Below are 26,388 nucleotides of genomic sequence, written 5' to 3'. Positions count from 1 at the left end.
TTCACAGAATTAGCAGTCCATCACCAAGTCCTGAAGGAATCCATTCTGACCCATTCCTTTGAGCCCAGACAGCAGATTATTCCTCTGATTGTTTTGATTGCAAAAATTCCTTCTTCTCATACCAGGAGTCAATCCCGGGACATAAGGGTGAAGACAGGGAATCCTAACGACACTGGACCATATGAAAAAGCTGCAGATGTTCTGCCTTGGAAAACAATACAACACTTCTGAAAAGTGTCTGAAAAATTGAATGAATCAGAATTTTGAAAAGGAGACACACGACACAGCTGAGACTTGCTATGACCCGGATTCGAACCGGGATTGCTGCGGCCACAACGCAGAGTACTAACCACTATACGATCACAGCACCCAGCCTATGGGCCTCTTGGACATGCGCTGCTTCTTCCTCCACTAGTGATTAGCTCATACAGCCGGCTCAAACATCGACAATTTATATGCAGGCAGTTGAACGCAGGGCACCATGGGTAAAAATCTGAAATCCTGACTACTAGACCACATGCAAAGTTTGACATGGTCCCCCTTTCAAAACATGAAGAGGTATATAAGAATCTCCCCACAGTATGAAGGCAAGTTTGCTGTCAATTTGAAAGGAAAATACTAGAAAGTATGTGATGAGGTGGCTGAGTGGTTAAGGTGATGGACTGCTAATCCATTGTGTTCTGCATGCGTGGGTTTGAATCCCATCCTTGTCGAGAGACATTTCTTATGCCATATAAATGAACCATTTGGTTAGTATTCAAAGACAAAGAAAATGGTAATATGTCACACCTGCAATGTGTTAACACAATGAATTGCTTTTCAATAGATTTGGCCCATCATCATTTGTAAAGCAATTAGGAGCCAATTGATTCACCTCACTCCTTAATTTGCTCAGTTAAAAAATGGACCTCTCTATGAAATAATTTGTAATCTAGCACTATGTGAAAATGGGACTTTTCTTCCTCATGGCATGCTTAGCTGTTTCTGATATAATGTGGCTAAAGAGGGTCTGACAATAAGACTAGGCTAACCTAACTCCTCTAATTAACAGGAGAAAACCCTAATGCATGTAGGCCACTAACACCTTCCAGTGTTCCCACTTAATGTAAAAACTAGGCTATTCTGAACTTTAAATTGCTTGAATATTATTTTTTCTTAAAAGGTGATAGCGGTCATATCACCCACCCCTACCTACAAGGTGTACAACATTACAATGTTAACATGAGAAAACAGGGCTCACCTTAAATGTAGCCTACATAAACTATTGTCTGAATATTAATCCTGAACAATATTGAATTAGGCGGGGGGGGGGGGGGGGGGGGTTATACCTATCATCTTCTTATGAGTATAATTGGACTAGTCATCCTCAGATGGCAGCTGGGGGCTGCTTGGCTTTGGCTGGACAGGAGTGATTGGCTGAGAGTGGATGTGGGCCTGGTGAAAGGGTGAAGATTGGGTATCATGGCCAAAGGGAGGAAGGAGGTGTGTATGATCCTTTTGAAAGAATGGAAGGTGTGAATGGTGAGAGGGACCAGCAGAAGCATAATCCTGGTAAAAGGTGGGCATCATTTGGAATGGGGCGTGTCTGGTCCTGGTGAAAGGGTGGAGGGCAGACATGATCCTGGTGAAAGGGTGGAGGGCGGGCATGATCCTGGTGAAAGGGAGCAGGGCGGGCATAATCTTGACCAAACCAAGGAGGGTGGACATGATCCAGGTATGAGCTTGACTGGGTGGTATGGCCCTGGTGAAGGGGTGGCATCTCAGGCTGGTGAGATTGTCTTCCTGCAAGGAACTGCGTAAACAGGGTCATCATCCTTAACTCATGGGCATGCTGGGCTGATTGCAATTTAAGATGAAGCTCGGTTTCATCTGTCTGGGAGAGGGATTCTTTCATCTTCGGGCCAAACACCTCCACTGTGGATTCCATTTTGTTTTTCCGCTTCCTGCGTGCTGTAGATGCACCTGTAGAAAGGCATAATTAATTTCTATACATAGTGAGCAATTTGTTTATGATTTACTTAATTACTTTTGTTTATGGATTACTGCAATGTGCACCCCTATCATTCTAGCTATCTTGTTCTATTAACAATTTTGTGTGAAAGGATGTACAATACCTTGAACGACTGAAATAACTATTTGTAAAAAGGACATAATATTTTCTGAAGAACGATGACTATTACAACATTATGAAATCGTACCGGTTCCACTACGCTCCTGTTGGTGTGTGTGCCAGGTGTTGGTGTTGAGGCCCTTGAAGTTGCCTCTTTGGTGTTCACACTGGATGAGGTGGTTTTCTCACTAGATGAGGCGGTTTTCTCACTAGATGAGGTGGTCTCTGGTGTGTCAGGAAGCTCATCTGGTTAAAGGCAAATGTTGTCTTGTAACATAAAAAGTGACTGATATGAACTAAAGGTATTCAAAATTACCCTCAACAAGTAGGACTAATATTATTGAACTATACAGACTATAATAACAAAAACAAATTTGTAATATAGCCTGTTGAATTGCGGTAGCATATTATTAAGACTGTAGCCATCACCAAATTATAAATTACCTTACGTTACCCAGCTAACTAGCCACGTTATGTTAGGTATGTGATGTCATCATGCTTAGTAATGATGATAGCTAGGCTAGCTAGCTAGCTACCTTGTTTCTAAACAAATAGGCTAACACTAACGTTATTGATAATATCACATCACTTTTATTAATCTGGCAATAGTTAAACGTTAGTCTAGAAAAAATACCAGCTAATTTAGTTAATGTCAGCAATAACTTTAGTTCTTCCTTACCAGTAATGTTATCACACTCCGTGTCCTCCCCGTCCACTGTCACTGTCACTGACGATGCTGCTTCTTGTTGGGAACTATCTACTATCTCAGGTGGTCAGCAGCTAGGTTTGTCACCTAAAAATGGCTTCCATTTGGTCGTAGAAGGGGCATGTAATACGACCATTGCCACTCTTGCTGTTGTGGTCTTTGACCTCCTTGTATTTCGATTTTGCGCTGACACTGTAGCCACGAGCATTTAGAACCTCGCTCTCCCATCGCGGCTGAAATTTCTTCATAAACTGATTTGTTTCGGTACAAACCATTTATTTTGGCCTGCACCAACGCTTCGCCCCAAAGGCTTAAAAGACAGGTAACCTCGGCAAGTATGCACTGGCTTAAGTCTTCGTCCTCCATTTCACTTTCGCCGTTTCATTTCAGCGGAGTGTAGCCAGTTGTGCATGTGAAAGTTACGTTATACATCATTAAAATGCGTAAAAGTATAAGATCGTCGCATTTTCAATGACGTGCAAATCGCTATGACCGGGAATATCCATTCTGTCCACATAGATGACAGATATAGATAGATTGGCAGATATGCGATTCATATCAAATTTATTTCCACATATGATTGAGGCCTGAAACGGATCTGAGAATATCTGATTCCATGTGCTTTTTTCCTGCTTAGACGTTCATAATACATATCCGATCTGTGCCACATGTGAGTAAAAAATCGGAATTGGGTCACTTTTACCTGGCAGTGTAAATGCGGCCTAAGTGCTCCCACAAAGAAATCCCATTCCAGGCTCCCCACTTTAGAGCCAGAAGCAAAATTATTGGAATTCAGCAAAAAGTTGGAGTTCATCTTCAATAAAATTGGGGTTGATAGACATCTCAATTGTGTGTTGGAGGTATTCCTGCATATGTTACCAAGAAGTAGGGAATCCAATCAGAATTATTCCTTGGAGCCACAGATCATTCATTCAGAAATTTTAGGCACGTCAGAAATAGTGATGCATACCATGAAGAATAAATAATTCCTCCAAGCAGGAAAAGTGTAATTAAGACAAATTAACAGCTTGTTAAAACTATGTGATTGCAGTTTGAACCAAAAAAATCTGCGTTCACAGGTGTCCCCAAGACCAAATTTAAAAACCACTGTATTAGATTGATAGTATCTCAGAGCAGGAAGAGACAAAAGCATTCTGATGAGGATAGGATTCAGACCCACGAACACAGAGAACAAGAAATTAGCAGTCCATTAACGTAGCAGTTCACAGAATTAGCAGTCCATCACCAAATCCTGAAGGAATCCATTCTGACCCATTCCTTTGAGCCGAGACAGCAGATTATTCCTCTGATTGTTTTGATTGAGAAATTCCTTCTTCCCATACCAGGAGTCAATCCCGGGACGTAAGGGTGAAGACAGGGAATACTAACGACGCTAGACCATATGAAAAAGCTGCAGATGTTCTGCCTTGGAAAACAATACAACACTTCTGAAAAGTGTCCGAAAAATTGAATGAATCAGAATTTTGAAAAGGAGACAGACAACACAGATGAGACTTGCTAGCAAAAACTTGCTGTGACTCGGATTTGAACTGGGGTTGCTGCGGCCACAACGCAGAGTACTAACCGCTATACGATCACAGCACCTAGCCTGTGGGGCTCTTGGACAATCACTGCTTCTTCCTTCACTAGTGATTAGATCATACAGCCGGCTCTAACATCGACAATTTATATGCAGGCAGTTGAACGCAGGGCACCATGGGTAAAAATCTGAAATCCTGACTATTAGACCACATGCAAAGTTTGACATGATCCCCCTTTCAAAACATGAAGAGGTATATAAGAATCTCCACACAGTATAAAGGCAAGTTTGCTGTCAATTTGAAAGGAAAATACAGACAAAAATATGACGAGGTGGCCGAGTGGTTAAGGCGATGGACTGCTAATCCATTGTGCTCTGCACGCGTGGGTTCGAATCCCATCCTCGTCGAGAGACATTTCTTCTGCTCTTCCCCAGGATTACCATCAATTACTGCTCTTACAAAGAAATCCCATTCCAGGCTCCCAACTTTAGAGTCAGAAGCAAAACAATTAGTTCAGCGTGTAGTTGCAGTTCACCTTCAGTAAAATTGGGGTTGATAGACATGTAAATTGTGTTGGAAGGTATTTCTGCATATGTTACCATGAAGTAGGGAATCTAATCAGACCCATTTCTTTGAGCCACAGATCATTCATTCAGAAATGCTACAAACATGTCAGAAATAGCAAAGAATGCCATAAAGAATAAAGTCCCACATTCACAATGTGCTGTATTGCAAATAATTACATGTTTAACCAATCAAATTAAAGACTGAGGTGAATCAACAGGCTCCTAATTGGCGAAAGTCAGTGAAAGTGTGGACACAGCCATATAAACTAACCATTTGGGTAAGTATTCAATGAACAAAGAAAACGGTAATATGTCATACCTGCAATGTGTTAACACAATGTCGGTTTGGCCCATTTCACACCCCAAATCAGCCTGCAAATTAGCCAGCTCTTCTTCTGTGTATTCCGGCTCGAATCGATAGGGAACAACAATCCCATGATCAAAAACAAAATCTCCTTCTTCCTCAGACACTTTCGGAAGGGCGACAAATTCATTAGAAGGACAATATCAGTCATGAGAAGCAGGGACATGTGTTTACAATGAGTCTAACGTGGAGTTTGATGTTGAATGGGCTCCCATTGGATGGCGGGGGGCGGGGGGGGGTTGCTCACACGGGAATCAAAAATCTACAAATATCTAAATATTGAAGCAAGCAACCTAAAAACCGTCTGGGATGCACACAAAATTCCGGGTGGGTGTGAAAACGAGCCCAGAAGTGTTATAAAGTGCAATTCCCCTTTAACAGCTTGTTCAAAACTATGTGACTGCAGTTGGAACCAAAAAATTTGCGTTCACAGGGGTCCCCAAGACCAAATTTAAAAACCACTGTATTAGATTGATGGTAACTCAGAGCAGGAAGAGACAGAAGCTTTCTGAGGAGGACAGGATTCAAACCCACGCATATAGAGGACAAGGAATTAGCAGTCCATCACCCTAGCAGTTTGCAGAATTAGCAGTCCATCACCAAATCGTGAAGGAATCCATTCTGACCCATTCCTTTGAGCTGAGACAGCAGATTATTCCTCTGATTGTTTTTATTGTAAAAATTCCTTTTTCCCATACCAGGAGTCAACACCGGGACATAAGGGTGAAGACAGGGAATCCTAACGACACACAACACAGCTGAGACTTGCTAGCAAAAACTTGCTGTGACCCGGATTCGAACCGGGGTTGCTGCGGCCACAACGCAGAGTACTAACCACTATACGATCACAGCACCCAGCCTATGGGGCTCTTGGACAATCACTGCTTCTTCCTCCACTAGTGATTAGATCATACAGCCGGCTCTAACATTGACAATTTATATGCAGGCAGTTGAACGCAGGGCACCATGGGTAAACATCTGAAATCCTGACTACTAGACCACATGCAAAGTTTGACATGGTCCCTCTTTCAAAACATGATGAGGTATATAAGAATCTCCACACAGTATAAAGGCAAGTTTGCTGTCAATTTGAAAGGAAAATACAGACAAAAATATGACGAGGTGGCCGAGTGGTTAAGGCGATGGACTGCTAATCCATTGTGCTCTGCACGCGTGGGTTCGAATCCCATCCTCGTCGAGAGACATTTCTTCTGCTCTTCCCCAGGATTACCATCAATTACTGCTCTTACAAAGAAATCCCATTCCAGGCTCCCAACTTTAGAGTCAGAAGCAAAACAATTAGTTCAGCGTGTAGTTGCAGTTCACCTTCAGTAAAATTGGGGTTGATAGACATGTAAATTGTGTTGGAAGGTATTTCTGCATATGTTACCATGAAGTAGGGAATCCAATCAGACCCATTTCTTTGAGCCACAGATCATTCATTCAGAAATGCTACAAACATGTCAGAAATAGCAAAGAATGCCATAAAGAATAAAGTCCCACATTCACAATGTGCTGTATTGCAAATAATTACATGTTTAACCAATCAAATTAAAGACTGAGGTGAATCAACAGGCTCCTAATTGGCGAAAGTCAGTGAAAGTGTGGACACAGCCATATAAACTAACCATTTGGGTAAGTATTCAAAGACAAAGAAAACGGTAATATGTCATACCTGCAATGTGTTAACACAATGTCGGTTTGGCCCATTTCACACCCCAAATCAGCCTGCAAATTAGCCAGCTCTTCTTCTGTGTATTCCGGCTCGAATCGATAGGGAACAACAATCCCATGATCAAAAACAAAATCTCCTTCTTCCTCAGACACTTTCGGAAGGGCGACAAATTCATTAGAAGGACAATATCAGTCATGAGAAGCAGGGACATGTGTTTACAATGAGTCTAACGTGGAGTTTGATGTTGAATGGGCTCCCATTGGATGGCGGGGGGCGGGGGGGGTTGCTCACACGGGAATCAAAAATCTACAAATATCTAAATATTGAAGCAAGCAACCTAAAAACCGTCTGGGATGCACACAAAATTCCGGGTGGGTGTGAAAACGAGCCCAGAAGTGTTATAAAGTGCAATTCCCCTTTAACAGCTTGTTCAAAACTATGTGACTGCAGTTGGAACCAAAAAATTTGCGTTCACAGGGGTCCCCAAGACCAAATTTAAAAACCACTGTATTAGATTGATGGTAACTCAGAGCAGGAAGAGACAGAAGCTTTCTGAGGAGGACAGGATTCAAACCCACGCATATAGAGGACAAGGAATTAGCAGTCCATCACCCTAGCAGTTTGCAGAATTAGCAGTCCATCACCAAATCGTGAAGGAATCCATTCTGACCCATTCCTTTGAGCTGAGACAGCAGATTATTCCTCTGATTGTTTTTATTGTAAAAATTCCTTTTTCCCATACCAGGAGTCAACACCGGGACATAAGGGTGAAGACAGGGAATCCTAACGACACACAACACAGCTGAGACTTGCTAGCAAAAACTTGCTGTGACCCGGATTCGAACCGGGGTTGCTGCGGCCACAACGCAGAGTACTAACCACTATACGATCACAGCACCCAGCCTATGGGGCTCTTGGACAATCACTGCTTCTTCCTCCACTAGTGATTAGATCATACAGCCGGCTCTAACATCGACAATTTATATGCAGGCAGTTGAACACAGGGCACCATGGGTAAAAATCTGAAATCCTGACTACTAGACCACATGCAAAGTTTGACATGGTCCCTCTTTCAAAACATGAAGAGGTATATAAGAATCTCCACACAGTATAAAGGCAAGTTTGCTGTCAATTTGAAAGGAAAATAGAAGAGAAAATATGACGAGGTGGCCGAGTGGTTAAGGCGATGGACTGCTAATCCATTGTGCTCTGCACGCGTGGGTTCGAATCCCATCCTCGTCGAGAGACATTCCTTCTGCTCCTCCCCATGATTACCCTCAATAAGTGCTCTCACAATGTAATCCCATTCCAGGCTCCCTACTTTAGAGCCAGAAGCAAAACAATTGGAGTTCACCTTCAATAAAATTGGGGTTGAGAGACATCTCAATTGTGTGTTGGAGGTATTCCTGCATATGTTACCAAGAAGTAGGGAATCCAATCAGAATTATTCCTTGGAGCCACAGATCATTCATCCAGAAATTTTAGACACGTCAGAAATAGTGATGCATACCATGAAGAATAAATAATTCCTCCAAGCAGGAAAAGTGTAATTAAGACAAATTAACAGCTTGTTAAAACTATGTGATTGCAGTTTGAACCAAAAAAATCTGCGTTCACAGGTGTCCCCAAGACCAAATTTAAAAACCACTGTATTAGATTGATAGTATCTCAGAGCAGGAAGAGACAAAAGCATTCTGATGAGGATAGGATTCAGACCCACGAACACAGAGAACAAGAAATTAGCAGTCCATTAACGTAGCAGTTCACAGAATTAGCAGTCCATCACCAAATCCTGAAGGAATCCATTCTGACCCATTCCTTTGAGCCGAGACAGCAGATTATTCCTCTGATTGTTTTGATTGAAAAATTCCTTCTTCCCATACCAGGAGTCAATCCCGGGACGTAAGGGTAAAGACAGTGAATCCTAACGACGCTAGACCATATGAAAAAGCTGCAGATGTTCTGCCTTGGAAAACAATACAACACTTCTGAAAAGTGTCAGAGAAATTGAATGAATCAGAATTTTGAAAAGGAGACACACAACACAGCTGAGACTTGCTAGCAAAAACTTGCTGTGACCCGGATTCGAACCGGGGTTGCTGCGGCCACAACGCAGAGTACTAACCACTATACGATCACAGCACCCAGCCTATGGGGCTCTTGGACAATCACTGCTTCTTCCTCCACTAGTGATTAGATCATACAGCCGGCTCTAACATCGACAATTTATATGCAGGCAGTTGAACGCAGGGCACCATGGGTAAAAATCTGAAATCGTGACTACTAGACCACATGCAAAGTTTGACATGGTCCCTCTTTCAAAACATGAAGAGGTATATAAGAATCTCCACACAGTATAAAGGCAAGTTTGCTGTCAATTTGAAAGGAAAATACAAGGGAAATATGACGAGGTGGCCGAGTGGTTAAGGCGATGGACTGCTAATCCATTGTGCTCTGCACGTGTGGGTTCGAATCCCATCCTCGTCGAGAGACATTCCTTCTGCTCCTCCCCATGATTACCCTCAATAAGTGCTCTCACAATGTAATCCCATTCCAGGCTCCCTACTTTAGAGCGAGAAGCAAAACAATTGGAGTTCACCTTCAATAAAATTGGGGTTGAGAGACATCTCAATTGTGTGTTGGAGGTATTCCTGCATATGTTACCAAGAAGTAGGGAATCCAATCAGACTTATTCCTTGGAGCCACAGATCATTCATCCAGAAATTTTTGACACGTCAGAAATAGTGATGCATACCATGAAGAATAAATAATTCCTCCAAGCAGGAAAAGTGTAATTAAGACAAATTAACAGCTTGTTAAAACTATGTGATTGCAGTTTGAACCAAAAAAATCTGCGTTCACAGGTGTCCTGTCACAGGTAGTGTGGCTTCAGGCCTGGCCACTCGACCGAGACTGCACTCCTCTCGGTCAGTGAGTCACTCCATACCGCACGAGCAGCCTCCCTCTCCTCTGTCCTGATTCTTCTAGACCTCTCCGCTGCATTTGACACTGTGAACCACTCTACCCTCCTGTCCTCCCTGGCAGCAACAGGGATCCGCGGCACAGTCCTTGACTGGATTGAGTCTTACCTCTCTGACCGTTCCTTCCAGGTTGCCTGGGCGGGTAAGGTATCACCACCCCGTCCCCTCACCACCGGAGTTCCCCAGGGCTCAGTCCTTGGTCCCCTTCTCTTCTCCATGTACACCAGATCCCTTGGCCCTGTAATATCTGCCCATGGCTTGTCCTATCACTCCTATGCCGACGACACGCAACTCTTTCTCTCCTTCTCCCCATCGGACACACAGGTCCCTGCCCGCATCTCCGCTTGCCTGAGGGACATTCAGAGCTGGATGGACAATCACCACCTGAAGCTCAACCCGGGAAAGACGGAGCTAATCTTTATTCCTGCTCTATCCTCTCCCCTCCTCGACTTTTCCATTTCCTTAGGGGACACCGTAGTGACATCATCACCCTGCGCCAAGAATCTCGGAGTGATGATGGACAACAGGCTGTCCCTCTCCAACAACATTGCAGCAGTAACCCGGGCATGCAGATTTTTCCTATACAACATCCGCAGAATCCGCCCCTTTCTCACCACCTACTCAACCCAGCTCCTTGTCCAAGCAATGGTTCTATCCCGCCTGGACTACTGCAACTCTCTTCTGGCTGGACTACCGGCATCTGCCACCAGACCCCTGCAGCTCATTCAGAATGCTGCGGCTCGTCTGGTCTTCAACCTCCCCAGACACTCCCACGTAACTCCCCTGCTCACTACCCTCCACTGGCTGCCTGTTATAGCTCGCATCAAATTTAAAACATTGGTCCTAGCATACCAGGCAGTCAAGGGATCAGCCCCAGCATACCTCCACAAGATATTCAAACCCTACATGCCAGCCAGATCGCTTCGTTCTGCTACCTCAGGACGCCTAGCACCTCCCCCTCTTCGCACCTGCACTTCCAGAACACGTCTCCTGTCTGTTCTGGCCCCACGATGGTGGAATGACCTCCCTGTGGAGGTCAGAACAGCTGAGACTGTGACCCATTTCAAACGACGACTGAAGACCCACCTCTTCAGGCTGCACCTCTCCCCATCCCTCCCTTCCCCCCTGTAAATGACTAAACTTAGGGTTGTAACTAGGCAGTCTTTTTCATAGGTGCCTTAGGCACATCAACTGTCTTAATGACTACTTGTATTTTTATTTATTTTTATTTTTCCATAGATTGCGTTGTTGCCGTTCTCGTTGTTAGTGTTAATCAGTTTAACCATCAGGGTCCAAGTTGAACTATGCGGTTGTTCCCTGTACTTGGACCGGTACTTCTCTCTAGGGGTTTCGTCATACTTGTTCCTGGTTATGGTTATACACTTTGTTGTACGTCGCTCTGGATAAGAGCGTCTGCCAAATGCCTGTAATGTACTGTAATGTAATGTGTCCCCAAGACCAAATTTAAAAACCACTGTATTAGATTGATAGTATCTCAGAGCAGGAAGAGACAAAAGCATTCTGATGAGGATAGGATTCAGACCCACGAACACAGAGAACAAGAAATTAGCAGTCCATTAACGTAGCAGTTCACAGAATTAGCAGTCCATCACCAAGTCCTGAAGGAATCCATTCTGACCCATTCCTTTGAGCCGAGACAGCAGATTATTCCTCTGATTGTTTTGATTGAGAAATTCCTTCTTCCCATACCAGGAGTCAATCCCGGGACGTAAGGGTAAAGACAGGGAATCCTAACGACGCTAGACCATATGAAAAAGCTGCAGATGTTCTGCCTTGGAAAACAATACAACACTTCTGAAAAGTGTCAGAGAAATTGAATGAATCAGAATTTTGAAAAGGAGACACACAACACAGCTGAGACTTGCTAGCAAAAACTTGCTGCGACCCGGATTCGAACCGGGGTTGCTGCGGCCACAACGCAGAGTACTAACCACTATACGATCACAGCACCCAGCCTATGGGGCTCTTGGACAATCACTGCTTCTTCCTCCACTAGTGATTAGATCATACAGCCGGCTCTAACATCGACAATTTATATGCAGGCAGTTGAACGCAGGGCACCATGGGTAAAAATCTGAAATCCTGACTATTAGACCACATGCAAAGTTTGACATGATCCCCCTTTCAAAACATGAAGAGGTATATAAGAATCTCCACACAGTATAAAGGCAAGTTTGCTGTCAATTTGAAAGGAAAATACAGACAAAAATATGACGAGGTGGCCGAGTGGTTAAGGCGATGGACTGCTAATCCATTGTGCTCTGCACGCGTGGGTTCGAATCCCATCCTCGTCGAGAGACATTTCTTCTGCTCTTCCCCAGGATTACCATCAATTACTGCTCTTACAAAGAAATCCCATTCCAGGCTCCCAACTTTAGAGTCAGAAGCAAAACAATTAGTTCAGCGTGTAGTTGCAGTTCACCTTCAGTAAAATTGGGGTTGATAGACATGTAAATTGTGTTGGAAGGTATTTCTGCATATGTTACCATGAAGTAGGGAATCCAATCAGACCCATTTCTTTGAGCCACAGATCATTCATTCAGAAATGCTACAAACATGTCAGAAATAGCAAAGAATGCCATAAAGAATAAAGTCCCACATTCACAATGTGCTGTATTGCAAATAATTACATGTTTAACCAATCAAATTAAAGACTGAGGTGAATCAACAGGCTCCTAATTGGCGAAAGTCAGTGAAAGTGTGGACACAGCCATATAAACTAACCATTTGGGTAAGTATTCAAAGACAAAGAAAACGGTAATATGTCATACCTGCAATGTGTTAACACAATGTCGGTTTGGCCCATTTCACACCCCAAATCAGCCTGCAAATTAGCCAGCTCTTCTTCTGTGTATTCCGGCTCGAATCGATAGGGAACAACAATCCCATGATCAAAAACAAAATCTCCTTCTTCCTCAGACACTTTCGGAAGGGCGACAAATTCATTAGAAGGACAATATCAGTCATGAGAAGCAGGGACATGTGTTTACAATGAGTCTAACGTGGAGTTTGATGTTGAATGGGCTCCCATTGGATGGCGGGGGGCGGGGGGGGTTGCTCACACGGGAATCAAAAATCTACAAATATCTAAATATTGAAGCAAGCAACCTAAAAACCGTCTGGGATGCACACAAAATTCCGGGTGGGTGTGAAAACGAGCCCAGAAGTGTTATAAAGTGCAATTCCCCTTTAACAGCTTGTTCAAAACTATGCGACTGCAGTTGGAACCAAAAAATTTGCGTTCACAGGGGTCCCCAAGACCAAATTTAAAAACCACTGTATTAGATTGATGGTAACTCAGAGCAGGAAGAGACAGAAGCTTTCTGAGGAGGACAGGATTCAAACCCACGCATATAGAGGACAAGGAATTAGCAGTCCATCACCCTAGCAGTTTGCAGAATTAGCAGTCCATCACCAAATCGTGAAGGAATCCATTCTGACCCATTCCTTTGAGCTGAGACAGCAGATTATTCCTCTGATTGTTTTTATTGTAAAAATTCCTTTTTCCCATACCAGGAGTCAACACCGGGACATAAGGGTGAAGACAGGGAATCCTAACGACACACAACACAGCTGAGACTTGCTAGCAAAAACTTGCTGTGACCCGGATTCGAACCGGGGTTGCTGCGGCCACAACGCAGAGTACTAACCACTATACGATCACAGCACCCAGCCTATGGGGCTCTTGGACAATCACTGCTTCTTCCTCCACTAGTGATTAGATCATACAGCCGGCTCTAACATTGACAATTTATATGCAGGCAGTTGAACGCAGGGCACCATGGGTAAACATCTGAAATCCTGACTACTAGACCACATGCAAAGTTTGACATGGTCCCTCTTTCAAAACATGATGAGGTATATAAGAATCTCTACACAGTATAAAGGCAAGTTTGCTGTCAATTTGAAAGGAAAATAGAAGAGAAAATATGACGAGGTGGCCGAGTGGTTAAGGCGATGGACTGCTAATCCATTGTGCTCTGCACGCGTGGGTTCGAATCCCATCCTCGTCGAGAGACATTCCTTCTGCTCCTCCCCATGATTACCCTCAATAAGTGCTCTCACAATGTAATCCCATTCCAGGCTCCCTACTTTAGAGCCAGAAGCAAAACAATTGGAGTTCACCTGCAATAAAATTGGGGTTGAGAGACATCTCAATTGTGTGTTGGAGGTATTCCTGCATATGTTACCAAGAAGTAGGGAATCCAATCAGAATTATTCCTTGGAGCCACAGATCATTCATCCAGAAATTTTAGACACGTCAGAAATAGTGATGCATACCATGAAGAATAAATAATTCCTCCAAGCAGGAAAAGTGTAATTAAGACAAATTAACAGCTTGTTAAAACTATGTGATTGCAGTTTGAACCAAAAAAATCTGCGTTCACAGGTGTCCCCAAGACCAAATTTAAAAACCACTGTATTAGATTGATAGTATCTCAGAGCAGACAGAGACAAAAGCATTCTGATGAGTATAGGATTCAGACCCACGAACACAGAGAACAAGAAATTAGCAGTCCATTAACGTAGCAGTTCACAGAATTAGCAGTCCATCACCAAGTCCTGAAGGAATCCATTCTGACCCATTCCTTTGAGCCGAGACAGCAGATTATTCCTCTGATTGTTTTGATTGAAAAATTCCTTCTTCCCATACCAGGAGTCAATCCCGGGACGTAAGGGTAAAGACAGGGAATCCTAACGACGCTAGACCATATGAAAAAGCTGCAGATGTTCTGCCTTGGAAAACAATACAACACTTCTGAAAAGTGTCAGAGAAATTGAATGAATCAGAATTTTGAAAAGGAGACACACAACACAGCTGAGACTTGCTAGCAAAAACTTGCTGTGACCCGGATTCGAACCGGTGTTGCTGCGGCCACAACGCAGAGTACTAACCACTATACGATCACAGCACCCAGCCTATGGGGCTCTTGGACAATCACTGCTTCTTCCTCCACTAGTGATTAGATCATACAGCCGGCTCTAACATCGACAATTTATATGCAGGCAGTTGAACGCAGGGCACCATGGGTAAAAATCTGAAATCGTGACTACTAGACCACATGCAAAGTTTGACATGGTCCCTCTTTCAAAACATGAAGAGGTATATAAGAATCTCCACACAGTATAAAGGCAAGTTTGCTGTCAATTTGAAAGGAAAATACAAGGGAAATATGACGAGGTGGCCGAGTGGTTAAGGCGATGGACTGCTAATCCATTGTGCTCTGCACGTGTGGGTTCGAATCCCATCCTCGTCGAGAGACATTCCTTCTGCTCCTCCCCATGATTACCCTCAATAAGTGCTCTCACAATGTAATCCCATTCCAGGCTCCCTACTTTAGAGCGAGAAGCAAAACAATTGGAGTTCACCTTCAATAAAATTGGGGTTGAGAGACATCTCAATTGTGTGTTGGAGGTATTCCTGCATATGTTACCAAGAAGTAGGGAATCCAATCAGACTTATTCCTTGGAGCCACAGATCATTCATCCAGAAATTTTTGACACGTCAGAAATAGTGATGCATACCATGAAGAATAAATAATTCCTCCAAGCAGGAAAAGTGTAATTAAGACAAATTAACAGCTTGTTAAAACTATGTGATTGCAGTTTGAACCAAAAAAATCTGCGTTCACAGGTGTCCTGTCACAGGTAGTGTGGCTTCAGGCCTGGCCACTCGACCGAGACTGCACTCCTCTCGGTCAGTGAGTCACTCCATACCGCACGAGCAGCCTCCCTCTCCTCTGTCCTGATTCTTCTAGACCTCTCCGCTGCATTTGACACTGTGAACCACTCTACCCTCCTGTCCTCCCTGGCAGCAACAGGGATCCGCGGCACAGTCCTTGACTGGATTGAGTCTTACCTCTCTGACCGTTCCTTCCAGGTTGCCTGGGCGGGTAAGGTATCACCACCCCGTCCCCTCACCACCGGAGTTCCCCAGGGCTCAGTCCTTGGTCCCCTTCTCTTCTCCATGTACACCAGATCCCTTGGCCCTGTAATATCTGCCCATGGCTTGTCCTATCACTCCTATGCCGACGACACGCAACTCTTTCTCTCCTTCTCCCCATCGGACACACAGGTCCCTGCCCGCATCTCCGCTTGCCTGAGGGACATTCAGAGCTGGATGGACAATCACCACCTGAAGCTCAACCCGGGAAAGACGGAGCTAATCTTTATTCCTGCTCTATCCTCTCCCCTCCTCGACTTTTCCATTTCCTTAGGGGACACCGTAGTGACATCATCACCCTGCGCCAAGAATCTCGGAGTGATGATGGACAACAGGCTGTCCCTCTCCAACAACATTGCAGCAGTAACCCGGGCATGCAGATTTTTCCTATACAACATCCGCAGAATCCGCCCCTTTCTCACCACCTACTCAACCCAGCTCCTTGTCCAAGCAATGGTTCTATCCCGCCTGGACTACTGCAACTCTCTTCTGGCTGGACTACCGGCATCTGCCACCAGACCCCTGCAGCTCATTCAGAATGCTGCGGCTCGTCTGGTCTTCAACCTCCCCAGACACTCCCACGTAACTCCCCTGCTCACTACCCTCCACTGGCTGCCTGTTATAGCTCGCATCAAATTTAAAACATTGGTCCTAGCATACCAGGCAGTCAAGGGATCAGCCCCAGCATACCTCCACAAGATATTCAAACCCTACATGCCAGCCAGATCGCTTCGTTCTGCTACCTCAGGACGCCTAGCACCTCCCCCTCTTCGCACCTGCACTTCCAGAACACGTCTCCTGTCTGTTCTGGCCCCACGATGGTGGAATGACCTCCCTGTGGAGGTCAGAACAGCTGAGACTGTGACCCATTTCAAACGACGACTGAAGACCCACCTCTTCAGGCTGCACCTCTCCCCATCCCTCCCTTCCCCCCTGTAAATGACTAAACTTAGGGTTGTAACTAGGCAGTCTTTTTCATAGGTGCCTTAGGCACATCAACTGTCTTAATGACTACTTGTATTTTTATTTATTTTTATTTTTCCATAGATTGCGTTGTTGCCGTTCTCGTTGTTAGTGTTAATCAGTTTAACCATCAGGGTCCAAGTTGAACTATGCGGTTGTTCCCTGTACTTGGACCGGTACTTCTCTCTAGGGGTTTCGTCATACTTGTTCCTGGTTATGGTTATACACTTTGTTGTACGTCGCTCTGGATAAGAGCGTCTGCCAAATGCCTGTAATGTACTGTAATGTAATGTGTCCCCAAGACCAAATTTAAAAACCACTGTATTAGATTGATAGTATCTCAGAGCAGGAAGAGACAAAAGCATTCTGATGAGGATAGGATTCAGACCCACGAACACAGAGAACAAGAAATTAGCAGTCCATTAACGTAGCAGTTCACAGAATTAGCAGTCCATCACCAAGTCCTGAAGGAATCCATTCTGACCCATTCCTTTGAGCCGAGACAGCAGATTATTCCTCTGATTGTTTTGATTGAGAAATTCCTTCTTCCCATACCAGGAGTCAATCCCGGGACGTAAGGGTAAAGACAGGGAATCCTAACGACGCTAGACCATATGAAAAAGCTGCAGATGTTCTGCCTTGGAAAACAATACAACACTTCTGAAAAGTGTCAGAGAAATTGAATGAATCAGAATTTTGAAAAGGAGACACACAACACAGCTGAGACTTGCTAGCAAAAACTTGCTGCGACCCGGATTCGAACCGGGGTTGCTGCGGCCACAACGCAGAGTACTAACCACTATACGATCACAGCACCCAGCCTATGGGGCTCTTGGACAATCACTGCTTCTTCCTCCACTAGTGATTAGATCATACAGCCGGCTCTAACATCGACAATTTATATGCAGGCAGTTGAACGCAGGGCACCATGGGTAAAAATCTGAAATCCTGACTATTAGACCACATGCAAAGTTTGACATGATCCCCCTTTCAAAACATGAAGAGGTATATAAGAATCTCCACACAGTATAAAGGCAAGTTTGCTGTCAATTTGAAAGGAAAATACAGACAAAAATATGACGAGGTGGCCGAGTGGTTAAGGCGATGGACTGCTAATCCATTGTGCTCTGCACGCGTGGGTTCGAATCCCATCCTCGTCGAGAGACATTTCTTCTGCTCTTCCCCAGGATTACCATCAATTACTGCTCTTACAAAGAAATCCCATTCCAGGCTCCCAACTTTAGAGTCAGAAGCAAAACAATTAGTTCAGCGTGTAGTTGCAGTTCACCTTCAGTAAAATTGGGGTTGATAGACATGTAAATTGTGTTGGAAGGTATTTCTGCATATGTTACCATGAAGTAGGGAATCCAATCAGACCCATTTCTTTGAGCCACAGATCATTCATTCAGAAATGCTACAAACATGTCAGAAATAGCAAAGAATGCCATAAAGAATAAAGTCCCACATTCACAATGTGCTGTATTGCAAATAATTACATGTTTAACCAATCAAATTAAAGACTGAGGTGAATCAACAGGCTCCTAATTGGCGAAAGTCAGTGAAAGTGTGGACACAGCCATATAAACTAACCATTTGGGTAAGTATTCAAAGACAAAGAAAACGGTAATATGTCATACCTGCAATGTGTTAACACAATGTCGGTTTGGCCCATTTCACACCCCAAATCAGCCTGCAAATTAGCCAGCTCTTCTTCTGTGTATTCCGGCTCGAATCGATAGGGAACAACAATCCCATGATCAAAAACAAAATCTCCTTCTTCCTCAGACACTTTCGGAAGGGCGACAAATTCATTAGAAGGACAATATCAGTCATGAGAAGCAGGGACATGTGTTTACAATGAGTCTAACGTGGAGTTTGATGTTGAATGGGCTCCCATTGGATGGCGGGGGGCGGGGGGGGTTGCTCACACGGGAATCAAAAATCTACAAATATCTAAATATTGAAGCAAGCAACCTAAAAACCGTCTGGGATGCACACAAAATTCCGGGTGGGTGTGAAAACGAGCCCAGAAGTGTTATAAAGTGCAATTCCCCTTTAACAGCTTGTTCAAAACTATGTGACTGCAGTTGGAACCAAAAAATTTGCGTTCACAGGGGTCCCCAAGACCAAATTTAAAAACCACTGTATTAGATTGATGGTAACTCAGAGCAGGAAGAGACAGAAGCTTTCTGAGGAGGACAGGATTCAAACCCACGCATATAGAGGACAAGGAATTAGCAGTCCATCACCCTAGCAGTTTGCAGAATTAGCAGTCCATCACCAAATCGTGAAGGAATCCATTCTGACCCATTCCTTTGAGCTGAGACAGCAGATTATTCCTCTGATTGTTTTTATTGTAAAAATTCCTTTTTCCCATACCAGGAGTCAACACCGGGACATAAGGGTGAAGACAGGGAATCCTAACGACACACAACACAGCTGAGACTTGCTAGCAAAAACTTGCTGTGACCCGGATTCGAACCGGGGTTGCTGCGGCCACAACGCAGAGTACTAACCACTATACGATCACAGCACCCAGCCTATGGGGCTCTTGGACAATCACTGCTTCTTCCTCCACTAGTGATTAGATCATACAGCCGGCTCTAACATTGACAATTTATATGCAGGCAGTTGAACGCAGGGCACCATGGGTAAACATCTGAAATCCTGACTACTAGACCACATGCAAAGTTTGACATGGTCCCTCTTTCAAAACATGATGAGGTATATAAGAATCTCTACACAGTATAAAGGCAAGTTTGCTGTCAATTTGAAAGGAAAATAGAAGAGAAAATATGACGAGGTGGCCGAGTGGTTAAGGCGATGGACTGCTAATCCATTGTGCTCTGCACGCGTGGGTTCGAATCCCATCCTCGTCGAGAGACATTCCTTCTGCTCCTCCCCATGATTACCCTCAATAAGTGCTCTCACAATGTAATCCCATTCCAGGCTCCCTACTTTAGAGCCAGAAGCAAAACAATTGGAGTTCACCTGCAATAAAATTGGGGTTGAGAGACATCTCAATTGTGTGTTGGAGGTATTCCTGCATATGTTACCAAGAAGTAGGGAATCCAATCAGAATTATTCCTTGGAGCCACAGATCATTCATCCAGAAATTTTAGACACGTCAGAAATAGTGATGCATACCATGAAGAATAAATAATTCCTCCAAGCAGGAAAAGTGTAATTAAGACAAATTAACAGCTTGTTAAAACTATGTGATTGCAGTTTGAACCAAAAAAATCTGCGTTCACAGGTGTCCCCAAGACCAAATTTAAAAACCACTGTATTAGATTGATAGTATCTCAGAGCAGACAGAGACAAAAGCATTCTGATGAGTATAGGATTCAGACCCACGAACACAGAGAACAAGAAATTAGCAGTCCATTAACGTAGCAGTTCACAGAATTAGCAGTCCATCACCAAGTCCTGAAGGAATCCATTCTGACCCATTCCTTTGAGCCGAGACAGCAGATTATTCCTCTGATTGTTTTGATTGAAAAATTCCTTCTTCCCATACCAGGAGTCAATCCCGGGACGTAAGGGTAAAGACAGGGAATCCTAACGACGCTAGACCATATGAAAAAGCTGCAGATGTTCTGCCTTGGAAAACAATACAACACTTCTGAAAAGTGTCAGAGAAATTGAATGAATCAGAATTTTGAAAAGGAGACACACAACACAGCTGAGACTTGATAGCAAAAACTTGCTGTGACCCGGATTCGAACCGGGGTTGCTGCGGCCACAACGCAGAGTACTAACCACTATACGATCACAGCACCCAGCCTATGGGGCTCTTGGACAATCACTGCTTCTTCCTCCACTAGTGATTAGATCATACAGCCGGCTCTAACATCGACAATTTATATGCAGGCAGTTGAACGCAGGGCACCATGGGTAAAAATCTGAAATCGTGACTACTAGACCACATGCAAAGTTTGACATGGTCCCTCTTTCAAAACATGAAGAGGTATATAAGAATCTCCACACAGTATAAAGGCAAGTTTGCTGTCAATTTGAAAGGAAAATACAAGGGAAATATGACGAGGTGGCCGAGTGGTTAAGGCGATGGACTGCTAATCCATTGTGCTCTGCACGTGTGGGTTCGAATCCCATCCTCGTCGAGAGACATTCCTTCTGCTCCTCCCCATGATTACCCTCAATAAGTGCTCTCACAATGTAATCCCATTCCAGGCTCCCTACTTTAGAGCCAGAAGCAAAACAATTGGAGTTCACCTTCAATAAAATTGGGGTTGAGAGACATCTCAATTGTGTGTTGGAGGTATTCCTGCATATGTTACCAAGAAGTAGGGAATCCAATCAGACTTATTCCTTGGAGCCACAGATCATTCATCCAGAAATTTTTGACACGTCAGAAATAGTGATGCATACCATGAAGAATAAATATTTCCTCCAAGCAGGAAAAGTGTAATTAAGACAAATTAACAGCTTGTTAAAACTATGTGATTGCAGTTTGAACCAAAAAAATCTGCGTTCACAGGTGTCCCCAAGACCAAATTTAAAAACCACTGTATTAGATTGATAGTATCTCAGAGCAGACAGAGACAAAAGCATTCTGATGAGTATAGGATTCAGACCCACGAACACAAGGAACAAGAAATTAGCAGTCCATTAACGTAGCAGTTCACAGAATTAGCAGTCCATCACCAAGTCCTGAAGGAATCCATTCTGACCCATTCCTTTGAGCCGAGACAGCAGATTATTCCTCTGATTGTTTTGATTGAAAAATTCCTTCTTCCCATACCAGGAGTCAATCCCGGGACGTAAGGTGATGCATACCATGAAGAATAAATAATTCCTCCAAGCAGGAAAAGTGTAATTAAGACAAATTAACAGCTTGTTAAAACTATGTGATTGCAGTTTGAACCAAAAAAATCTGCGTTCACAGGTGTCCTGTCACAGGTAGTGTGGCTTCAGGCCTGGCCACTCGACCGAGACTGCACTCCTCTCGGTCAGTGAGTCACTCCATGCCGCACGAGCAGCCTCCCTCTCCTCTGTCCTGATTCTTCTAGACCTCTCCGCTGCATTTGACACTGTGAACCACTCTACCCTCCTGTCCTCCCTGGCAGCAACAGGGATCCGCGGCACAGTCCTTGACTGGATTGAGTCTTACCTCTCTGACCGTTCCTTCCAGGTTGCCTGGGCGGGTAAGGTATCACCACCCCGTCCCCTCACCACCGGAGTTCCCCAGGGCTCAGTCCTTGGTCCCCTTCTCTTCTCCATGTACACCAGATCCCTTGGCCCTGTAATATCTGCCCATAGCTTGTCCTATCACTCCTATGCCGACGACACGCAACTCTTTCTCTCCTTCTCCCCATCGGACACACAGGTCCCTGCCCGCATCTCCGCTTGCCTGAGGGACTTTCAGAGCTGGATGGACAATCACCACCTGAAGCTCAACCCGGGAAAGACGGAGCTAATCTTTATTCCTGCTCTATCCTCTCCCCTCCTCGACTTTTCCATTTCCTTAGGGGACACCGTAGTGACATCATCACCCTGCGCCAAGAATCTCGGAGTGATGATGGACAACAGGCTGTCCCTCTCCAACAACATTGCAGCAGTAACCCGGGCATGCAGATTTTTCCTATACAACATCCGCAGAATCCGCCCCTTTCTCACCACCTACTCAACCCAGCTCCTTGTCCAAGCAATGGTTCTATCCCGCCTGGACTACTGCAACTCTCTTCTGGCTGGACTACCGGCATCTGCCACCAGACCCCTGCAGCTCATTCAGAATGCTGCGGCTCGTCTGGTCTTCAACCTCCCCAGACACTCCCACGTAACTCCCCTGCTCACTACCCTCCACTGGCTGCCTGTTATAGCTCGCATCAAATTTAAAACATTGGTCCTAGCATACCAGGCAGTCAAGGGATCAGCCCCAGCATACCTCCACAAGATATTCAAACCCTACATGCCAGCCAGATCCCTCCGTTCTGCTACCTCAGGACGCCTAGCACCTCCCCCTCTTCGCACCTGCACTTCCAGAACACGTCTCCTGTCTGTTCTGGCCCCACGATGGTGGAATGACCTCCCTGTGGAGGTCAGAACAGCTGAGACTGTGACCCATTTCAAACGACGACTGAAGACCCACCTCTTCAGGCTGCACCTCTCCCCATCCCTCCCTTCCCCCCTGTAAATGACTAAACTTAGGGTTGTAACTAGGCAGTCTTTTTCATAGGTGCCTTAGGCACATCAACTGTCTTAATGACTACTTGTATTTTTATTTATTTTTATTTTTCCATAGATTGCGTTGTTGCCGTTCTCGTTGTTAGTGTTAATCAGTTTAACCATCAGGGTCCAAGTTGAACTATGCAGTTGTTCCCTGTACTTGGACCGGTACTTCTCTCTAGGGGTTTCGTCATACTTGTTCCTGGTTATGGTTATACACTTTGTTGTACGTCGCTCTGGATAAGAGCGTCTGCCAAATGCCTGTAATGTAATGTAATGTAATGTGTCCCCAAGACCAAATTTAAAAACCACTGTATTAGATTGATAGTATCTCAGAGCAGGAAGAGACAAAAGCATTCTGATGAGGATAGGATTCAGACCCACGAACACAGAGAACAAGAAATTAGCAGTCCATTAACGTAGCAGTTCACAGAATTAGCAGTCCATCACCAAGTCCTGAAGGAATCCATTCTGACCCATTCCTTTGAGCCGAGACAGCAGATTATTCCTCTGATTGTTTTGATTGAGAAATTCCTTCTTCCCATACCAGGAGTCAATCCCGGGACGTAAGGGTGAAGACAGGGAATCCTAACGACGCTAGACCATATGAAAAAGCTGCAGATGTTCTGCCTTGGAAAACAATACAACACTTCTGAAAAGTGTCAGAGAAATTGAATGAATCAGAATTTTGAAAAGGAGACACACAACACAGCTGAGACTTGCTAGCAAAAACTTGCTGTGACCCGGATTCGAACCGGGGTTGCTGCAGCCACAACGCAGAGTACTAACCACTATACGATCACAGCACCCAGCCTATGGGGCTCTTGGACAATCACTGCTTCTTCCTCCACTAGTGATTAGATCATACAGCCGGCTCTAACATTGACAATTTATATGCAGGCAGTTGAACGCAGGGCACCATGGGTAAAAATCTGAAATCCTGACTACTAGACCACATGCAAAGTTTGACATGGTCCCTCTTTCAAAACATGATGAGGTATATAAGAATCTCCACACAGTATAAAGGCAAGTTTGCTGTCAATTTGAAAGGAAAATAGAAGAGAAAATATGACGAGGTGGCCGAGTGGTTAAGGCGATGGACTGCTAATCCATTGTGCTCTGCACGCGTGGGTTCGAATCCCATCCTTGTCGAGAGACATTCCTTCTGCTCCTCCCCATGATTACCCTCAATAAGTGCTCTCACAATGTAATCCCATTCCAGGCTCCCTACTTTAGAGCCAGAAGCAAAACAATTGGAGTTCACCTTCAATAAAATTGGGGTTGAGAGACATCTCAATTGTGTGTTGGAGGTATTCCTGCATATGTTACCAAGAAGTAGGGAATCAAATCAGAATTATTCCTTGGAGCCACAGATCATTCATCCAGAAATTTTAGACATGTCAGAAATAGTGATGCATACCATAAAGAACGAAAGTCCAACATTCACGGTGTGCTGTACTGTAAATGATTACATGAAGAGTGGTATTTTTTCAACTGATCAAATTAAAGACTAAGGTGAATCAACACGCTCCTAATTGGTGAAAATCTGTGAAAGTGTGGACACAGCCATATAACCTAACCATTTGTTTAATTATTCAAAGCTAAAGAAAATGGTAATATGTCATACCTGCAATGTGTTAACACAATGTCGGTTTGGTCCATTATCATTTGAAAAGCAATTAGGAGCCAATTGATTCGCTTCACTCCATAATTTGATCAGTTAAAAAATGGATCTCTATTTATGTAATCATTTGCAATCTAGCACTATGTGAGAATGGGACTTCAAATAAAATGTAATGAAAGAGACAGGGTCAGGTTATTCGAGGAGCCAGCTGAATAAACTTCAGATGTGAAATGAAGTCTTGGATTTGCCTGATTTTTGCTTGATGGCTACACCACTTTTTTCTTATCTCAAACAACTTTTTTCTTGTCTCTTCTAGAATTTCCTTTGATTGTGGCAGAGTGTGCTTGTATTTAAAAGTTGTTTTGATTTAGAGTTTTTAAAACATTGGACTGCAAGTTATGCATTTTGCGTGTTTTTCAAAAAAAAAAAAATCATTTTAATAAGACTTACAGTTCCTGTTAAGGGTATTTATAATAGCCTATGCTATAACACTTTTTCAATGTATTGGTGTGTTTAGATATTACATTTATAAATTGTATAGAAGCAGTTACATGTATGACATCAGTAAATTATGAATGACATGATTTGCATGATTAATGTGTTAAGCTGAAGTGAGGTACAATGTTCCTTACATCGATGTTCCATAAAGTAGTCAGTACATTGGCAGGTTTGTATATTGTACAAATAGAGCACATATGTTTTACATATTCGTGAAAACAGATAAAAAAACACTGTACCAAATAACTAAGGGGAATTAATAAATATATTTATTTTGTAATATAGAGCATACATTTCTGACTGTTGCATAATATAGAGCTCTTTTATTATTATTATGTTTTTACTTCCTTGTGGGTATCTAAAGGGTTTTTGACACTGCACATTTTTAATCTTAGCCCTGGGCTAATATTTACAAAGGGAAAATTGAGTGTTTTCGTACGCACACACAATCTGTGCACGAAAGTGTGTTTTACCTGCAAAAAGCATGATATGCATGACGTGCACTTGTGACAAACTGTTGAAAATAGAGAAATCATTGCTGATAATACAAAACAGATAAAAAGACCGGCAGACCTTTTTCAAGCAGCCAAATGCTGATACCACATAGGAAGCTGTATGTTGTCATGCTGTCAGGTTTTTGGATGGACTGTACATTTTACTTGTATTCTGATGTGTATGATATGGTATATCATGTGCAATAGTATTGCAATACTGCCTTTCCAGACCCAATTGTTTCACGCAGCAGTTTATTGTGACGAGGTGGCCGAGTGGTTAAGGCGATGGACTGCTAATCTATTGTGCTCTGCACGCATGGGTTAGAATCCCATCCTTGTCGCAAACTTTCTTTCTACTCCCGCACATGGTTACCCTCAATCTCGTATGACCTTCATGTAACTTGTATCTTGATATTCTAGAGCGTTTATGATGCACTTCTATATTTGTCTTGCACTTTAATTTGTATATTATCAGGCCTGTGTTCTGGGAAAATGTTTTACAAAAGGGAGAGTGTTTTCGTACACATACACAATCTCTGCTCGAAAGCGTCTGTTACCTGCAAAAAGCATGACATGCAAGACCCGTGCACACACCGTCGAAAATAATTATTCCGAACACGTCTGTTGTCACACGGCAGGGCACGCACTGGCCACGTGTCGTGTTTGTCCAGCACAGCCCTTCGGGGTACACGTGCGAAACATTCACACCACC

At 43.8% G+C, this 26,388-nt stretch overlaps 24 non-coding genes across 24 annotated transcripts; 13 read left to right on the top strand and 11 right to left on the bottom strand.

Moving 5' to 3' along the window:
• Positions 1-295: 295 nt before the first annotated feature.
• Positions 296-367, bottom strand: trnah-gug. The gene has a single exon. It is a non-coding gene; the product is annotated as a tRNA-His (tRNA).
• Positions 368-631: 264 nt separating this feature from the next.
• Positions 632-713, top strand: trnas-gcu. Its single transcript has one exon. It is a non-coding gene; the product is annotated as a tRNA-Ser (tRNA).
• A 3,969-nt stretch (positions 714-4,682) lies between these two features.
• trnas-gcu lies at positions 4,683-4,764 on the top strand. Its single transcript has one exon. It is a non-coding gene; the product is annotated as a tRNA-Ser (tRNA).
• A 1,303-nt stretch (positions 4,765-6,067) lies between these two features.
• trnah-gug lies at positions 6,068-6,139 on the bottom strand. The gene has a single exon. It is a non-coding gene; the product is annotated as a tRNA-His (tRNA).
• Positions 6,140-6,403: 264 nt separating this feature from the next.
• On the top strand, positions 6,404-6,485 carry trnas-gcu. Its single transcript has one exon. It is a non-coding gene; the product is annotated as a tRNA-Ser (tRNA).
• Positions 6,486-7,786: 1,301 nt separating this feature from the next.
• On the bottom strand, positions 7,787-7,858 carry trnah-gug. Its single transcript has one exon. It is a non-coding gene; the product is annotated as a tRNA-His (tRNA).
• A 264-nt stretch (positions 7,859-8,122) lies between these two features.
• trnas-gcu lies at positions 8,123-8,204 on the top strand. The gene has a single exon. It is a non-coding gene; the product is annotated as a tRNA-Ser (tRNA).
• An 828-nt stretch (positions 8,205-9,032) lies between these two features.
• Positions 9,033-9,104, bottom strand: trnah-gug. Its single transcript has one exon. It is a non-coding gene; the product is annotated as a tRNA-His (tRNA).
• Positions 9,105-9,367: 263 nt separating this feature from the next.
• On the top strand, positions 9,368-9,449 carry trnas-gcu. Its single transcript has one exon. It is a non-coding gene; the product is annotated as a tRNA-Ser (tRNA).
• A 2,391-nt stretch (positions 9,450-11,840) lies between these two features.
• Positions 11,841-11,912, bottom strand: trnah-gug. The gene has a single exon. It is a non-coding gene; the product is annotated as a tRNA-His (tRNA).
• Positions 11,913-12,176: 264 nt separating this feature from the next.
• On the top strand, positions 12,177-12,258 carry trnas-gcu. Its single transcript has one exon. It is a non-coding gene; the product is annotated as a tRNA-Ser (tRNA).
• Positions 12,259-13,559: 1,301 nt separating this feature from the next.
• On the bottom strand, positions 13,560-13,631 carry trnah-gug. Its single transcript has one exon. It is a non-coding gene; the product is annotated as a tRNA-His (tRNA).
• A 264-nt stretch (positions 13,632-13,895) lies between these two features.
• trnas-gcu lies at positions 13,896-13,977 on the top strand. The gene has a single exon. It is a non-coding gene; the product is annotated as a tRNA-Ser (tRNA).
• An 828-nt stretch (positions 13,978-14,805) lies between these two features.
• Positions 14,806-14,877, bottom strand: trnah-gug. Its single transcript has one exon. It is a non-coding gene; the product is annotated as a tRNA-His (tRNA).
• A 263-nt stretch (positions 14,878-15,140) lies between these two features.
• trnas-gcu lies at positions 15,141-15,222 on the top strand. The gene has a single exon. It is a non-coding gene; the product is annotated as a tRNA-Ser (tRNA).
• Positions 15,223-17,613: 2,391 nt separating this feature from the next.
• trnah-gug lies at positions 17,614-17,685 on the bottom strand. The gene has a single exon. It is a non-coding gene; the product is annotated as a tRNA-His (tRNA).
• Positions 17,686-17,949: 264 nt separating this feature from the next.
• Positions 17,950-18,031, top strand: trnas-gcu. The gene has a single exon. It is a non-coding gene; the product is annotated as a tRNA-Ser (tRNA).
• A 1,301-nt stretch (positions 18,032-19,332) lies between these two features.
• Positions 19,333-19,404, bottom strand: trnah-gug. The gene has a single exon. It is a non-coding gene; the product is annotated as a tRNA-His (tRNA).
• A 264-nt stretch (positions 19,405-19,668) lies between these two features.
• On the top strand, positions 19,669-19,750 carry trnas-gcu. Its single transcript has one exon. It is a non-coding gene; the product is annotated as a tRNA-Ser (tRNA).
• Positions 19,751-20,578: 828 nt separating this feature from the next.
• Positions 20,579-20,650, bottom strand: trnah-gug. Its single transcript has one exon. It is a non-coding gene; the product is annotated as a tRNA-His (tRNA).
• Positions 20,651-20,913: 263 nt separating this feature from the next.
• On the top strand, positions 20,914-20,995 carry trnas-gcu. Its single transcript has one exon. It is a non-coding gene; the product is annotated as a tRNA-Ser (tRNA).
• A 2,799-nt stretch (positions 20,996-23,794) lies between these two features.
• Positions 23,795-23,866, bottom strand: trnah-gug. The gene has a single exon. It is a non-coding gene; the product is annotated as a tRNA-His (tRNA).
• A 264-nt stretch (positions 23,867-24,130) lies between these two features.
• trnas-gcu lies at positions 24,131-24,212 on the top strand. The gene has a single exon. It is a non-coding gene; the product is annotated as a tRNA-Ser (tRNA).
• Positions 24,213-25,935: 1,723 nt separating this feature from the next.
• trnas-gcu lies at positions 25,936-26,017 on the top strand. The gene has a single exon. It is a non-coding gene; the product is annotated as a tRNA-Ser (tRNA).
• Positions 26,018-26,388: the final 371 nt, after the last annotated feature.

This window comes from Anguilla anguilla, chromosome 9 (assembly GCF_013347855.1).
Source record: "Anguilla anguilla isolate fAngAng1 chromosome 9, fAngAng1.pri, whole genome shotgun sequence".
NCBI lineage: Eukaryota > Metazoa > Chordata > Actinopteri > Anguilliformes > Anguillidae > Anguilla > Anguilla anguilla.
The sequence above is the reverse complement of the archived record's forward strand: the minus strand, read 5'-3'. Positions and strand labels throughout refer to the sequence as shown.